The sequence below is a fragment of the Dromaius novaehollandiae genome, chromosome 3, assembly GCF_036370855.1.
Source record: "Dromaius novaehollandiae isolate bDroNov1 chromosome 3, bDroNov1.hap1, whole genome shotgun sequence".
In the NCBI taxonomy this organism is placed as follows: Eukaryota; Metazoa; Chordata; class Aves; order Casuariiformes; family Dromaiidae; genus Dromaius; species Dromaius novaehollandiae.
The window spans coordinates 101,502,230-101,518,574 of record NC_088100.1 but is presented as its reverse complement, the minus strand read 5'-3'; positions in this window follow the sequence as shown (position 1 = coordinate 101,518,574).

The following is a 16,345-nucleotide window of genomic DNA, read 5'->3' as shown; positions in this document are numbered from 1 at the left end:
GTCTGCCACATCAAAATGATTCCCCCCCTGCCCACTTTTCTCTATTTGGAAAATTAAGAAGTATTTCAGTTAGACCAACTTAACTTAAAAAACTGTATTGGCCTGTTGGTCGTCATGATCCTGTTCGAGAGCTGCATTGGTGCTGTAGGACCTATTCAAATGCTGTCTGTGTAGTAGGCTACCTTCGAGAGAAAATACATCTGTGTGGACGTTTCTCCTCTGTGGCAGGCTCTATCTGAACACAAAATGGCAGTTCCTGCTGAAACAGGGAGTAGGATTACTTTGCTTTAAAGCAATCTGGAGAAAGTAAGTCAAAACAGAAGCACACGGCACCCACCAAAGCACAGCTAAGTCTGGGAAACTGCGCAGCAAGTGGCAGCTCCCATTTCTCACACAACATCTGCTCCAGTGGGTATTTTGCGACGCGGATGGCTAACATGCTTGCTCAGTATGATCCAGGAAGCACGTTCTCCGTTTCACTGGAGGAGCTCTGCTTCAAAGTGCAGACCTACTAGTCACAGGAAATAAGAACCTGAAACTTGCAGAGAAGAGGATGTAGAGTAAGCGGAGAGCTGGCAGATGTAGCCGTATGCCAGGGATGATCCCGGCAGTCCATAAATATTGATGACTTTGCAGTCTCTGAATGTAGATTATTCAGGACACTGAAGCCTGCAGCTGCACATTCACAGCTTGTTGCTCTCCAAAAGAGCATTCCTGACCTGCGAATGTGCATATGCCGATCTAAGAATCCCCACTGTTCTTTTAAACTGTGCTAAAACAACCCTTTCCTCCTTCTCCTGGAATTTATATTTTATCATAATAATGCAAAAGGGCAAACGAAAGGCTTGTTTTACAAACCTCCTTTGCCCTGCAATAGTTAAAATCAGTTACTATAAAAACAGGTTGCTACAAATGAGAAGATAACACTCTTCCCTTTCTTCTTCTCCTTTGTATATTTGCTTCATATATCTACTTTTCTTCTAAGAAAATTTAATAGAAATTAGCAGAAATATCTAGACAGTGCAGTGATGGTTCATGTGTTGATGTACCATGTGTAGCCTAATCGTATTTGACAGATAAGGGGCAATAATATCAGCAAAGGGCTATCTTAGTTTGTCCACTTACATTTCAGCCCTGATCCAGCTAGACTCTTGGACTCAGACATCCTTAAGAGAAATCCATTAAAGATATATGCTGCATTCTAAGTTCAATAAGCCAAAAATGGGCTGTCATCCTGAGGAGAATATACTAGAGCTGAGTCATAGTCTGGACAGGTGAAAGATGTTTTCACCTCTGGAACAGATCCTAACCCCAGGCACTGAAATGGTGTAGGGATGGTCTGAACACCGTAAGGAGAGCTGAGTGAGGAAGTGCCAAGCTCTGATGCAGGCTGTGACACTGATTTGCTGAATGGCCTTCAGCATATCCACTGGCTCAGGACCAGATCTGTACAGTTCAGGACTCAGAACAGGATTGCATTAGACCATGAGATATATCAGATTTTCCCCAAATTCCACCTGTTTTCCTGAAACTCAGCTTCCATTAAAAGAAACAAAACCAGAATCCACACTAATGTCTATCATAGATTTTTGCAGACACTGCTTTGGGACCATGAAATGCAAAATACAGGCATTTCTCCGAATCTGCAGACAACCGAAAACAATAACCCAAAGACATTGAAACTACTTTGTTGACAGAAGCTGATGCTCTTCTGAAAGTTAATGTGGTTTCATACTTCATTTATTTAACATACTTCATTGATTTATTGAAATATTGAAGAAAAAGGAATAATACAACTGCCCTGCAGTGACTGCTAAACTTATTGCTGCAACTGATGGTGGAAACAAGCTCAAGAAATCTAGGAAAGTATTGAAACCCAACCAAGAGGAATCCAAGTCCCCAAGGATTCAGCAAGGTACTCCAGCATCTCTGAGAAAAAGTAAAGTGTTAGGAGCCCAGAGAGCCCATTATCATACCAGACATCTTTCACTGAGTCAGGGGTTGGTTCTCATTTTAAGGATAAAGCTTAAAAGAGTACTAATATCTCTTATTCTAATTCTATGGCAAAGTAGCAATGGATCAATATTTGATTATTACTTTGGAAAAAAAAATGACCAGAGTTTCTTTATAAGTACATTTATACATATATTTGCATGTATATAAATACACATATAATTATGTATGTATCTGTGTATATATATATATGCATGTGTATATATGTGCATGTGTACATGTATAGATTTAAAGTCTTTATTATCATTTCTTAGTATGTGGCTATCACAAATTCATGCTAAAGGTCTGATTTTAGCACATTAAGTAAGGTCTTACTCTACATGTACTTTCAGTGACCTACCTGTGCTTTTAGTCTTCCATGCTCCAACAAGGTCAGGATCTCTCAATCAGCGTTTGCAAAAAAAAAAAAAAAAAAAAAAAAAAAAAAAAAAAAAAAAATACTCATGGGTATAACAGAGTTGCCTTAAATGTTCCAAACACAGTCCATATGGAAAAAGGCCTGAGCTCAGGCTATTATACCAGATATATTCTGGACAACAATCACATATGCTTTAAATTTTCACAGAACTTCAAACATGTATAAGGGTTATCCTGAGGAGAGATGCTTCCCTTCACTGGGGTCTAATACAGAAAGTGCAAATTAAATTAGGAGTGAAATTGGGCACAGGTGTGCAGTGTTACTGCCTCTTGAAAATAATCCTGTGTCTCAAGCAGTATCACAGAATTATCATTTCACCTTCAGCATTTTTGCAGAGTGTATCAGACACCCACAGCTCCCCTACCTGTGAAATAAGTTTGCTATTAAAAAGCATGCTAAAAAACTTGGACTTGATTTTCTATTACAAATAACCTTAAAAGTAAATCAGTTATTTGGTTTGTGGGAACCATTTTGGATTAATTGCATACAGTAAATGCATTGGACAATTATTTGCAATATTATAATTACCTTTATTTTAAGTACCATTTAATAAAAAGATTCTGCTTCTGTAGCCTTCTCTGCTTTCAATAACTCAAATTTATTGAGCTCAGAACAGTCCTTTCTAATGCATTTGCATTAGAACTAATCTGTCCTTCTCACTCTTTGCTTCAGTATTCTGGTTTTATTTCCAGATAAATTGCAGTGCAAAGTCGGAAGCAATTCCTCAGGAGCATACACATACAGCTGATCTGGAGATCTGTGCAGAAATCTAAAATGGGGAAGACAATCTTGAGAAGCTCTTCCATGGGAAACTGTCTTTCTTCTTTCTCCTTAGCTTCCTTTTTCCCTTTTCTCCTTTTCCTATTCAGGTTGCTTGCTTACTGTAGGGTCATCACTAATGCCTTCCAAAACTTTATCATAGTTGGTGAGAGACCTTTATGTAAATTACAGGCAATAACATCTCATGCTGAAAGCACATCCAGACATGGTACACAATATATAAAAATGAGATAGCAGATTTGGATCCAAGTATTAAAAAGTGACCTCCTTTTTTGTCTGACTCTCTTGCTTCATTAAACCACCCAGATGAAATCTGTGTTTGAAAATATGGGGCATAATGATTCATTAGCAGTAGTGCTTTCTGTTATGAAAACCTCCTCTTGGACTCCATAAGAGCCGCAGAAATGCTAACCACCTGTCAAGATCAAGCCTGGCGGAAATGAAACTGCAACTCGTCTTCAAGTAAACATGCAGGTTTGGGGTCTGGCACATGTTCTCTTTTGCTTCTCAACCTTTGTACTCTGGCTCTGTGATGTCTTTCCTTTCATTAATAATATTGTATCTGTACACTTGCATTAATATTAATTCCCTTTTACTTAAAATTTTGATGTTATTTCTGTGGGCTTCAGCGCCTCAAGTCAGAGTTTTCTGCAACTAGACGAATCTTCAGCTTTGCCTGACTGCAAATGATTCATCCTTTCTTTAACAATAATATTTATTTCTACATTCACTTCATAAAGTCTTAGTCTGTTGACACCAGCATGACACCATTACCAATATGTAAACAAAGAAAAATTATAACACTGAGACTGAATCAAACTTGTGCGTAGTGGCTGTGGTTGAATTTTAAATGGATGCAGCTCCAGAGAGCTGATCCACATAAAAGTAATAATTAACATTCCTGAAGTAATAATGGCTGAGCCACATTTCATACAGCTAGCTCAGACATTTGCACGCTTCCAATATGAGCATGATATGGCTCAGTCTTAAAGCTGCCAAAGCACAGCAGGTTACTCAGCATGCATAAAAAGAACTGACATTACATTCAGCAGGGACTTTATCTTGTTTGAATAATCCTCCCTACAAGATTATTTCAGCATGCAATGTGTTTCATTTAAGCAAAGTCAGGGAATGCAAAATAGTGTGAGGTAATTATACTATTAAATGTTGCTATTACTTTTTTTTTAATGCCTTCTCTCTCAATATATAAATAGTTTGCTTCAAACTAAAGGTTGCCAACAGCACAGCAAATGCATCTCTTGAGTAACCTTATTAAAATCAATGAAACTGCCTAAAGATTGATATTGGTCCTTTACGTCATTATGCTGAGAACTAAGTAAAAGAGGGGAATAAGAATGTGTTCTTCACTTCTCGTCAGTATTAACTTGCATTTCTAGAACACCTCAACTTGAAATTCTCATAATATTTTACAAACCTTTTCATAATAAAGTAGTTCTGTTTATCAACATCTAGCAAACAGCTAGTGTTGTCTCCTGTGGCAAGATTCATAGCCACAGTTGTATCCTGGAGATTAGCACCTGATCTAGATGTGCCAATGTCCGCAACTTCAGTTAGGACCTTGTCAGGCTTTCTAGGATAAATTCATCTGGTGAGGAAACAGAAATGACACTTCCAGGTAGCTTTAAAGAGAAACTGGTGCCTAATGTCCCCCAGTAATTTGTGTTCGGAAAAGCTCTCCCAGAGAGGCTAATGAACTGCAATTCAGTAGTTTCAAATTCATCCCTAGCACTCAGTCCAGGCATTACACTGCAGAAGAACTTCCTAGGTAAACATGAAGGTAAATACGACCTGCTGAGGTCTGATGGCAATCTCTTACAGAAAAATATAATGAAGTAACAGATTTATTAGTGACTGTGGATTATTCACCTGGTAGACTGTAATTATCTCTGATTGCTATTTGATGATAAGCTATGTTCAACATGAGTTTGTAATCTCCCTTCTTCTTATCCCACAGAACACTGCAATGCAGCATTACAGTGAAAGAGGCAGCTATTGTCATTTTTTTTGGAAGTCCCAAAGGGACCTTTTGTTCTTAAATACAGTCCATTCTTAGCCGAGGTCAAAGTATCATGGGGAAAGTAAGAGAGAAGAAATTCAGCCGGGGTTGCCAATTGACACAGTATAATCTTGCTGCTGTCCACACAGAGGTTCATAAGTACTATGTTCACTTCTGAAAGTTATATCACTTTTTAACAGTTTAACTACAAAAAATTTTTTGCCTTCTTATATTACTTTCTATTTAATTTCACAGTTTTTTCCAGTGTCTCAGCCCAGACTGGGAAGCATTCTTTATAAGCATACCATATATTGCTGTGACAATGCCACATCACTTATTGTAGAACTGACTGGTCCACGACTGCTAGGATTTATTAGCTGGTGGGCTACTTACTAACCCCACTGGTGAAAAATCCTATTTCGGACTTTGTGAATGAATGTATTATCCCGTGAATACCATTTGAGCAGTTATGCAGAGCCAGTCTGCTTATACCAGCTGATATGAATGTGTCAATCTGGTAAAGTATTAATACTTGTATGTAAAGTTAAGCTCCTGAGCAATTACATATGAGCTCAAGTGCTGTGTTGGACTGGAGCCACAGGACCTGAACCAAAACTCATGGAACTTGATCAGAGTATTTTAAATAACTTCAGTGGATTTTGGATCAGGTCCATGCTGTCTGCTAGAGGTATTGGCTACATTTTTCCAAATAAAAGAAGTTAGGAATAATACATCAAAACCTTTGATCCAGGACTAACAGGCCCAGGAATTAAGGCTCAGTCCCTTTATATGATGAATTTACAGATTTTCTGACTTAGGAAAGTATGAAAAACACTGACAAATACTTATGTTGACATACAAATAAGTACAGGAGACCAAAAGGTAGAAAAGGCATCTTAATCCTCTAAAAATATTGAACCATTTCAGAGCAGAGAGGTTCTAATGATTTCAATCCACCGTTGTTTGTATAGTCCTAAACCCTGTATCCAAGATGACATTTCATTTTACATCATTTGTTTCTTTAATCAGTTGTATTTCATAAAAGCACTCTTTCAGCCAGGCCAGCAGGGAATGTGCTGAGCTACCATTAGCAATGACTGGAGTCACTGATTTCGTTGGCCTGCTTAGTGGACTGAACATGTCAGAGTGATCAGGCCTCAGCTGCCTGGGGATCTCTGTCTGAAGTCTGCATGTATTCCAATACATTACCCAGCTCAGGCTTTCAACAGCAAGACGTGTTTATTCATCCCTGGCTATTGGTTTAAGAACACTCTAAAATAGGGTTGGGCTTTTTTTTTTTATTTAATCCTTTCCAACAGGGTCTTCGTAACTGAACTTACGCAAACACCTTTTTCATGTTGGAGGAACCCTTTGCCTGTGCTAGGAGTGTGGCGTTTGACGCTGTCCTGTATTCCTCGTGTTGGTCTTTCTAGCATGATAACTACTGAAGTCTCTGAGTGCCTTCCAGTACCTGCTAAATAATGTGACTTAATACCTTTTGTGTGTCTTTTGTCCTTCCATCTCCCCCCAAAGGAGATATGTAGGCAGTAGAGCCTCTAGGACACAATGTCTGTGGCTTGAAGTTACATGTTTAGCCAGTTTCCTGAGGGGATCTTTCTCTTAGAACGTGAATACAGTTTTGACACCCAAATGGTGCAACTAACAAGCTAGCTAGCTATGCTGAGAACGCTTCATTCGCCAAAAGCAATTATACTCATTGAAATAGGTTAACAGTATGAGCAACTCAACATAAAACAATATATTTTTAAAGGATTAGTTAATATTTCTTAAAAAAAAAAATCTAACATGCCTCTTAGATTTTTTTAATGGGTCAGCTACTAACCAGTACTTATAGCTGCTAAAAACTGTTTTTGGCATTGAACCAAACAATCCCTTGGCTCCAATTACTGTTACCCAGAGAGCAGCTTAGAAGGTGGCAGCCACAAAGAGAGGCCAGATAGATGTGGAGGAAAGTAGTTTATTGATTCTTCTGACCCCTCCTAGCCTCTTATTACTGCTAGATAGTCTGAGGGGAAACATCTCAGCTTCTCCTGCCTCTGCCTTCTGCTTCTTCAGATATCTCCAGAACCGCTCTTCTTAAAAATAGCCAGCAAATAACTAATACCTAAGTCATTTATTTGGAAGGGATGGAGGGGGGTAAGCAAAATGACATCCAACCAACCATCTCCTTTAGCAGGGTGAATGCTTGCTTCTGCTGAGTAATAGTGTGAAATTTCTTCCACTTTCTGCCATCACACCTGATTAAACATCACATACATACTGTATTTCATACATTTATATTATTTTTATGCTAATCACTTGCATGCTGATAATCCAAGTGCTCCAGCTGCAACGGCAAGAACACTGACCTTACCGTAGAATGTCAAACAGAAAGATGATTCCTGCTCCGAAGACTGTATCTGATTTAAATTGGGCATAGACAAATGTCTTCATCTCTCCTCTGCTGTCCTTGCCCACATGACCTCCAGCATAGCTTTGGTGGCCTGAAGCTTCCCCAAAAGCCCTATGGTCTATGACGGCCCTTGTGACTATTTTGAGGCAGCTGCAGTGGCTGTACAAAGCCTTCTTGCTGCTGAGTCTCCTGTTGAACTGTGCCTCCTCCCCCAGAGACAGGGGCATGGTTTGTCACAGGGACAGTTAATTTGACACATCTAAGGCTTTCATATCTCTATCAATTTCATGTTTGATTTACAGTTGGAATCAATGGGCAGGAACTTTTTTCATGGAAAATTAACTTTGTGATTTTGACACATGATTGCTCACTAAGGAGAGGAAATAGAGTGAAGTCTCTTATCAGTACTATTCTGTGTTGCATCTTGATACAACAGAAGTAAAAATAAATAAATAAAATGCACCTCTCCCTAAGTACAAAATGTATTCATTTGCCTAAAGTGTTAGCATTCTGTTAATTGATGGAAATAGAAAAGCTGGGGTGAAAGAAGTAAGATCCAATGTCCTATATTTTAAAACCTTTCTAAACTATTTGCGATTAAAAGGCAAAAATACTACTTATGTTTTGTAGCTTCACAGCTAACTTTTATACCTACCTTCCTTGAAAAAATACTGGATCTACTGCTTTTGTCTGGCCTGTTGCCTACTTTTTGGTCATTTGTTTCTCTTCGTATTTTGATAAAATATCATGCATCCTCTGAAAAATCTCAAAGATACAAAACACGGTTCTACATTTCTCTAGTCTAAAATGACATTTTCTCAGATGGTGATGCGATCAGCATCGGTAGAAATACACCAGAGATAAATATTGCCCAAATGGCATTAATGAATCTGAAAGGAACTGAGAGAGACTCAAAACTTACTCATTTATATGCTTCTTGGGTTGCATTTGCAAACTATAGTAACAAACAGTTACTGTTTATTAGATTTCCATCCATTATCTAGAGCTTACACAGGTGTCAGAGGGCAATATTTGGCCTACAGACACTTTATTACTGTTAAAGATGATGGAGGGAGTAGAATGCCATGTAACCTCAGTGACATGCATTCATCAAACTGGCAGCTAAGAGAATCCTATTCATAGTGTTGTACAAAGATCTGGAAGATAACAAACATACAAACCCACAAGCTCATTTTTGTCATTGTTTTTCAAAGCAAGGCTGTACTCCAAGGCTGCAAAGTCCCTGAGAGTCCATAGGAGTGTTTCCATGGAGTTTCGTGGGCTTCAGCTCAAGCCATAAATATCTAAGTCGAAATGACAATATGGAAAACAAAAGATGGCCAAAAGCCCAGTGAAATGATCTAGTGTCTGCAGGAGCTGGAGATAAGGCTAATGTGACATTCAAGATAAAGTAAAAGCAACATTTTAATTAACACATTTTCAGCTTCTATCACAAGGCTGCACTTGCCTTCATAATGGAATACAACCTTGCTTTTAAAATGAGCTTTCCCTCAACCAAAGCACTTTCAGTGACCAATTGCGGGGGAAAAATCACATATTATGTTTTAATAAAATAGAACTAGCAAGGACATAAAAATATGGATTTTGAAAGCCAGGCCGTGGTCTCCCTGTGGGAGGAAGCTCGAGTGTGCCAAATTCCAATAGCTCTGGGTTTGGATGCTGTGAGCATGCATAGTGTTTATTGACTTCTAAATTAAAGCAGTCAATCTCAAGGAAAAGCAGAGTAACGGAGGCCATTCTTTCTGCTTCACACCGTGTGTGTAAAATAGCAACAATCAGCAAAGCTTTGCTGAATGAACTGCCACCAGTGCCGACATAAGGTATTTTGGAACAGGAAAACACCATCCAGCCAAATGTGCCACCCCTTCTTTGTTTATCTTATTCTACTTTTCTGTTTTTTCCATTGTATCACTCAATCAATCCTATCCTTCTCCACAACTAACAAGTAATCCTACTTGTCTCTTGGATTGATTTATATTTATTACTGACTTCAGTCATTCTCCTTCATTTGCTAACTTTTTCCAGATGACTATTAGTAAAGCTGTGTGAATCATTCACAGTGAATAAGTTTATAAGCAAATTTACCTTCTTTTTATGCTGGTTTCCTCCAACATATTCTTTGTCAGAAAGTGTTCACCCACTATGGGCTCGCATTGTCGGTAAATACCTGTGTAACTAAGGAACAGTGCTGTTAAGCTGGAAACGTAGTAGAGGTCCCAGGCTTATCTTTGAGGCAAGGCTATTGTCCACCAATTATCAGGAAAACAAAAGCAGTTGAGATATCTGGGTGCTGCTCCCCAAAACTCTTCCCATTTTAGGCAGATGAGGGGAGCATGCCCTTTGCCTTTAGCCTATCTTCCCACTCCTCTTATACCCCAGTCCAAATCTTACAGTCTCCAATATCTTTGCTTGTTACACTCTACTACCTTCCATTTAAGCTCTGCTGATTAGTTTTGAGAGAATGCCAAAGTAGGCACCAGTAGGCTCCTCTTCTGTTGAATTATCATAGTTTAGAATCATACAGTCACAAAGCCAACATTTGCTTTCCACAATATTTTGCCGTTTCCTGCTTCCATGACTATTCCTATTAGAAAACTTGTTAGTAGAGTATTCAGGCTAAGTAAATACAAAACACAGGGGAAAGAACACAGAGCCCATTGAAGTTGTTCTTTCAGCAAGTGTTTTCCTAGTTATTGCTCTGGTGCAAGCCTGGCTTTATCCATTTGCTTTCTACATAATAATGTACTTAGCATCTCCATTAGTTTCCTCAGTCCAATGTAACAAGAGGAAATTCTGCACTGCTATGAAACCTCACTCATATCAGTAAAATCACACAGTGAAGGTACATCTCCAACATCCTTAGAAGTCCCTTTTTATTTTCTAAGGTCTGTCCTCTAATCTTTGAATGAAAAGTTTTTGTGGTTTATACCTTCTTATTTTACACAGTTTGTACAGAATTAAATTAAGCTATGCTAGTAAGGCAGGCACTGTAGATACTACAGCATTCCTCAGAGACTGTATTACTTATATATTCTTGTGACATACGTTGCTTAGGAATAATTAGTCAAGCCTACCCCGATTACGTCTGTGTGTGACCTCCCTCCACTTGCACAGAGGAGACAGGGCAACAAGCTACTTATTTATTGACATGGGCTATATCTTCTAATACACAGTGACTTATTTGATCTAATATGAACCCGAGCAGCTGGACTTTGTCATCTGTAGTACAGACAGATGAGCCGGTGGCACACACAGAGTCTGGTTTCTACTCACAGGTGAATGCTTGGATTTCATAACGTGCAGGTTTGCCAAAAGTCACACATGTATGAGGGGAAGAGTGGAAATGGAAATCACCTTTAGTTCTCCACTGAGGTAATCCTTCTCTCCTGCAAACACTGTGCTAGGAGCTTAGGACAAAAAAAAATCATTCCCCCCACCTTGACTCCTTGACCTCATTTCTGAGTATCATATTTTCCATCTTTGTTCAAAAATAATATGAAAATCCTGTCAGCTGGTCAGATGGAACTAGATGCCACTCTGTAGGTTTGGGGCATTTGTTGGCTCTGCAGCTGGTATTAGTGAATGATACTGGAACTGCTCAGTGGAAGACAAAGAGGTTGATTGCCAGGTCTGCCACTCCACTCTAAAGCTTTCTGAATATGAAGCTGAAAAAAATTCTGTTGCTATCCAATTATGTAGCATGCACTTCTTCAGTGGAAAATAGACATGACGCTGAACAGAGCAATAGGAGAGAAGCCAAGCATATCCCAGTTTGGTTCAAAGGGTCATGATTTGCAGTCATTTATTTCTGTATTAAATAATAAATAAATAAGCCACCACCACCAAGCCCTAAACTGAATAAGCATACTTCAGTGGGACAGACTTCCAGCTCTGGTTACTGGAGTGAAACTGGAATTAATTCATATTTACATGAAGGGAACTTGGAACAACCTTTTGTTTGTACAGCTTTCAAACTTAGTTTGTATTTCAGAAGAGCTATTGTCATTTTCACAGAAATTTTACACAAAATTTTGGACAAGTTATTTGCACAAACAAAATGTTGGACACGTTATTTGTATGCAGCAAATTATAGAAGATGATTCTGCCATGGCTGGATAGGTAACACTCTTAAATATAGAAGATTGTTCCGCGATACATAAACAAGTCAGAACAAATACATCTTTGGCCCTCCTTCCTTGAGCCTCAATAAACAGGTGTGGTTTTGTTTAAAAGAGTCTGTTCTGCTATTGACTCATTAAATGGTGTTTATGAAACATTCAAAGGTAATTCAACATTACCTGGTTAGGAAATTCACTGGATAGGGGAGGCCTCTGCTCCAATACCTATTTACACATTTTAATCAGTGACCATAAAAATCATAAACATTTCTTTAATTAAGCACTGGAAACTAGGTCTTCACCCTGTCATCTAGGTAACCTAAGCAATGGGGCTACACAGACATGGTTTGCCTTCTCTCGTTTCTCCAGATCATAAACTCTTCAATTCTTTCCTTTTTCAAAACAACCCAGTGTCATTAAGAGAATTATATGCCACTCATTTTCCCATGGCTTTGTGGTTAGGCACACTTAGAAGAGAAACGATGTGGGTTTGAACATCCTCTGAGGAAAGCAAAAAAGTCCTATCTCCCCCATTCTGGGCAAGCAGTCTAACCACGGTATTTGTACATAACCAGTGCATACCATCACCATGACCATCTCAAGAGAAAGTGACCACAACCACATTTGGTGAGGGACCAGCTCATTTCACTGTCTAGAAACACCTAGAAGATAAGGCCCCTCAAGTAACTTCAGCAGAAAAAAATCTATTTTCAGGATCTCATTGGGACTAACAGGGGAGATAGTTACTGAGCTGGTCAAATAAGGTCAAATAATAGTTTGGACCTGCACAAAATTCTAGGGGCAACTGAACCTGCTTTTAGACATCTACAGTGGAGACATTTTTAGCTAAAGATTTCATCCCTTGAGACCCTTTCAGGCTAGGGGAGAGAAATAGATGTTCTCAGGCATCCAGTCCTTTAGGATGATAGATTATGAACTTTATTTACTTGACTTTATCATGTTATCATTTAATCATTTTTCCATTTACTTCTTTTGGCACTTACTTTAGGAGATGAATCACACCCTAAAAAAAAAATTCATTTCTTTTCACTGTCTGAAGACAATCTAGCTTAGATGTAGTTATCCACAATATTGGCACTAGTATGTTCTGATTAATCCCTCCCTAGACACACAGAGAACTGAAAGGTGCTTTACTGCTAGATAGCAGCTCAGCAGGCCTTTTTGAATAGTAGCTTTGGACTTAGACCCTCTAGTTCTATCAAAATTCTGCTTCTAATACTTAAGTCCTGGACCCAGTCTTTGCTGACCTTGGTGAAGAACATTGTGATATATGAATAAAATGGTATAGAAGTTCTTATTGTGTAAGTATATATTTCATACACAAACACTCTATACTGTGTTGACAGAAATTGTGGTGTGATCTTATATTTTACTTCCTAGCATAGGAATAATCATTTCCAGGTTTTCCATTTTCACTGTGACTTAAGCAGTTTTGCTTCATTTGAAGTTCATACACTGTGGGGATAGACACAGTTTAGAGTGGGAATGACTGTTTTAAGATGATGTTGTGTTAGAACGGAAAATGCTATGTTACTTTAGTAGTTAAGCATCTGAACCTGCTTCCACAAGAACTAGACTTTTCCAGAGGCCTTGGCGGACCCCAGCTACACACAATGCTCATTCATTTAATAAAAAGCACTGCACTTTCTCTCCTGACAAATCTGACTCCTGAGTGCTTATTAATACAGAGTGTTGCAACAGCTCACCTTTTAGCTTTCTAATACAAGCCAAAACTTCAGAATATCAATTTATAGAATTTTGTTTGTTATAAACTCACATTCAAAATGAGAAAAGCCTCAAGTTCCACATTTTTCAAGACAATTAATGTATAGATTTGCCAGACCTATCACTCTAGCACAGAGCCTGTTTGGCATTTAGAACCTTCAGCCATAAAATAAAATTCAAATAGGTCTAATGGTAAAGTTTGTCAAGATAGTTTTTTCCTCCACAGAAAAAGTATTTATGGGATTGCACAAAAGTTCCACTGAGATCAGAACTGCTGCAGTATCAATGGGCTGGTGGATTTCAAGGAAACACACAATTCTTTATTTTAATCATCTTTTCCTGTGCACTGCTTACCTTTATAAGCATATTTGATTTGGAAGCACTCATACTTTTCATACCTTCATTAATCATTTGGAATGAACACTGGGGAGCTCTGGGGAAATTTAATGGGATGACATCATCACCAGCATCCTGAGAATAATAATTAAAAATGACAGGTGAGCACAGCTGGGAAATAGAGCTAAATTGATAACATATTTTGTCTGACTAATTACAACTTTTTAAGCCACAAATCACAATGAAATTATTAAAATACTGCAGTGCAGTTCCTCTTGCATAAGTACAACTTCAGTATGAAACTATATGGAAGATATGAATACAATAGACAAAATGTTGGTAAGAATGGATCTAGCCTGTGAAAATTAAGTTCAATGTCTTCTTGGCTATAAGTTGTCCTGGTGAAGTCAACTTCATCTGTGTAGTGAATTTATTAAATGATCCAGTCCTGTATTTGTATTTCTTGTTCTCCCTCACAGAACCAAAAGAAGCTGCTTGCCTTCTCCCTGTCCTCTTCACTAGTTGCAGTGGATCTTACAGTCAGAGCATTCAGAAGAAATGAGAACTACTTACAATGGAAAATGGAAATATTTTTACTACTAGAAAATATCTTGGGTACGTGCATGCAGAACTTTACATCTGGCAGTACGAGTTACAGGTCTCTGACCTGGCCTATAAACAAACAGATGTTTAACAAAATTAGTAGTTTATGCTCCTCTTATCAGAAATGACTTCACGAGCATTTCTAGAATTCTGAAGTGAGCACAGAATAGCTGATCCATCCTGCATAGAAATATAGCTGAAAAGCATCCAAGATTTTATTACTTTTCCAGAAGAATAATATGTCCTAGTTTTTCCAGCTGGAGACTGGGCAAGTTCCATTTAATGAATGTTTTTAAACCTCCCAAGTATTAACATTAGAACTAACACAAGATTCATTAGCTGAGCTTATAGTAGTTTCTGAAGGTGATCTTGATGGGACACAAGCTCATCCATGATGCTCAGAGGACATGGCAGATTACTATTCATACAAAGGGCAACTATTCGGTAACTTCTATATTAGGAAACTGTGGAGCCAGCAAGCCAGCAGTTGAGATTCAGGACAAAACTGTGTCTGAATGAATGGTAAAGTTTTAACATTCTGACATTGCTCCCAATTTTCTTGGGTTTCCATCCAGAAAGCAATGGTTTAAAGACTAAAAGCTCTGTTTAAAAAGAATGTTCCACTGCTTTTGCAATGCTTTAGCCAAGAAGGTCATGGAACAGGTTTTTGGCACTATTAAGCTATTAAGCAAGCAACCTAGCTGGGACCCCAAACCAGGTGCCTCCTGCAGAGAGCACTCAGGAGGTAGCGTTTTCATGTTAACAGCTCTCCCCAACCTCTCTCTCCTCCAAAACTTCATTCAGGAGTGCAAACTCTCCATCTGCAAAAGCACTTTTCAGAAGGTAACCTAGTCAGAGACAAATGGTCTTCCTCCGCAGCTCCATACCATCAGTTATGTGACCATGCTGACTTCCTACCTAAGACATCCTAATTCCCTTCTTGCTACCCTGATTCCTCCTGGCTGTTTACACATGCTGGGTAATTGCACAGACTGAAATCAGTATGACTTTTGGATGTGAGTTGAATGGTGGTTACTCTGCAGCTACTCCAGAGACCTGCCTGCCCGCTGAGCTGAGCTCTGTGCACATTCTGAAAGTGTTCAATGGGGCCCACTTGGTCTTTTTATCATTAGCCAAATTTCATGTGATCATGAGGAAAGGCAAATCAAAAGGGTTCTTATGAACAAACGAAGATAAGAGAAAAATAAAGTCTTAGTTTCACAACCGTGATTAAATAAAACAAACACTTTTGCCATCTCATTAGACGTGAAGGAATAATTCCAAAAATATTTGCAGGAAGTCGTCTAAAGATTTCAGCTGGGGGGAAGGGTGTTGGGAGGGTTAATAAGCCTGCCTTGTTTGTATTTTTGACCTTTTTCATTTTCTGGAAATGCATTTCAGCAGCATTTGTCAAAGTAGTAGGCTGTAAATCAGTATCGCACAATATTTGCAGAATGGCAGATTCAGGACTGTGAGTGTTCACATGTGAAATTATGCAGAACAATCAGGCTCATCCAGGAACCAGGAGACTGTTGGTGTCTGCTCAAAACAGCTTCAGTTCTGAATGTTCTGCATTTTACCTCACAGACAAAGCTATAATGCTTTCAGGGTAGAAGACACCTCTACAATAGGCTGGTGGGAGCATTAACATGTAACTGAAAGTGTTTTCTATCTTCTGTTCTTCCTAAGAGAACTGTAGTCTTACAGTGGGAACATCTTTCAATGCTCTTTAATATCCATACATTACTCTCAGAAAATGCTCTTGGATTTGTTAAAAGTTTTCAGTTCAAAACAGGAATACTTGAGAAAAGTAATCACAGTCCAAGCAGACAGGTGGCAGGACAAAGATTTTTCGAAAAGGGCCATATTAGAAGAGGAAG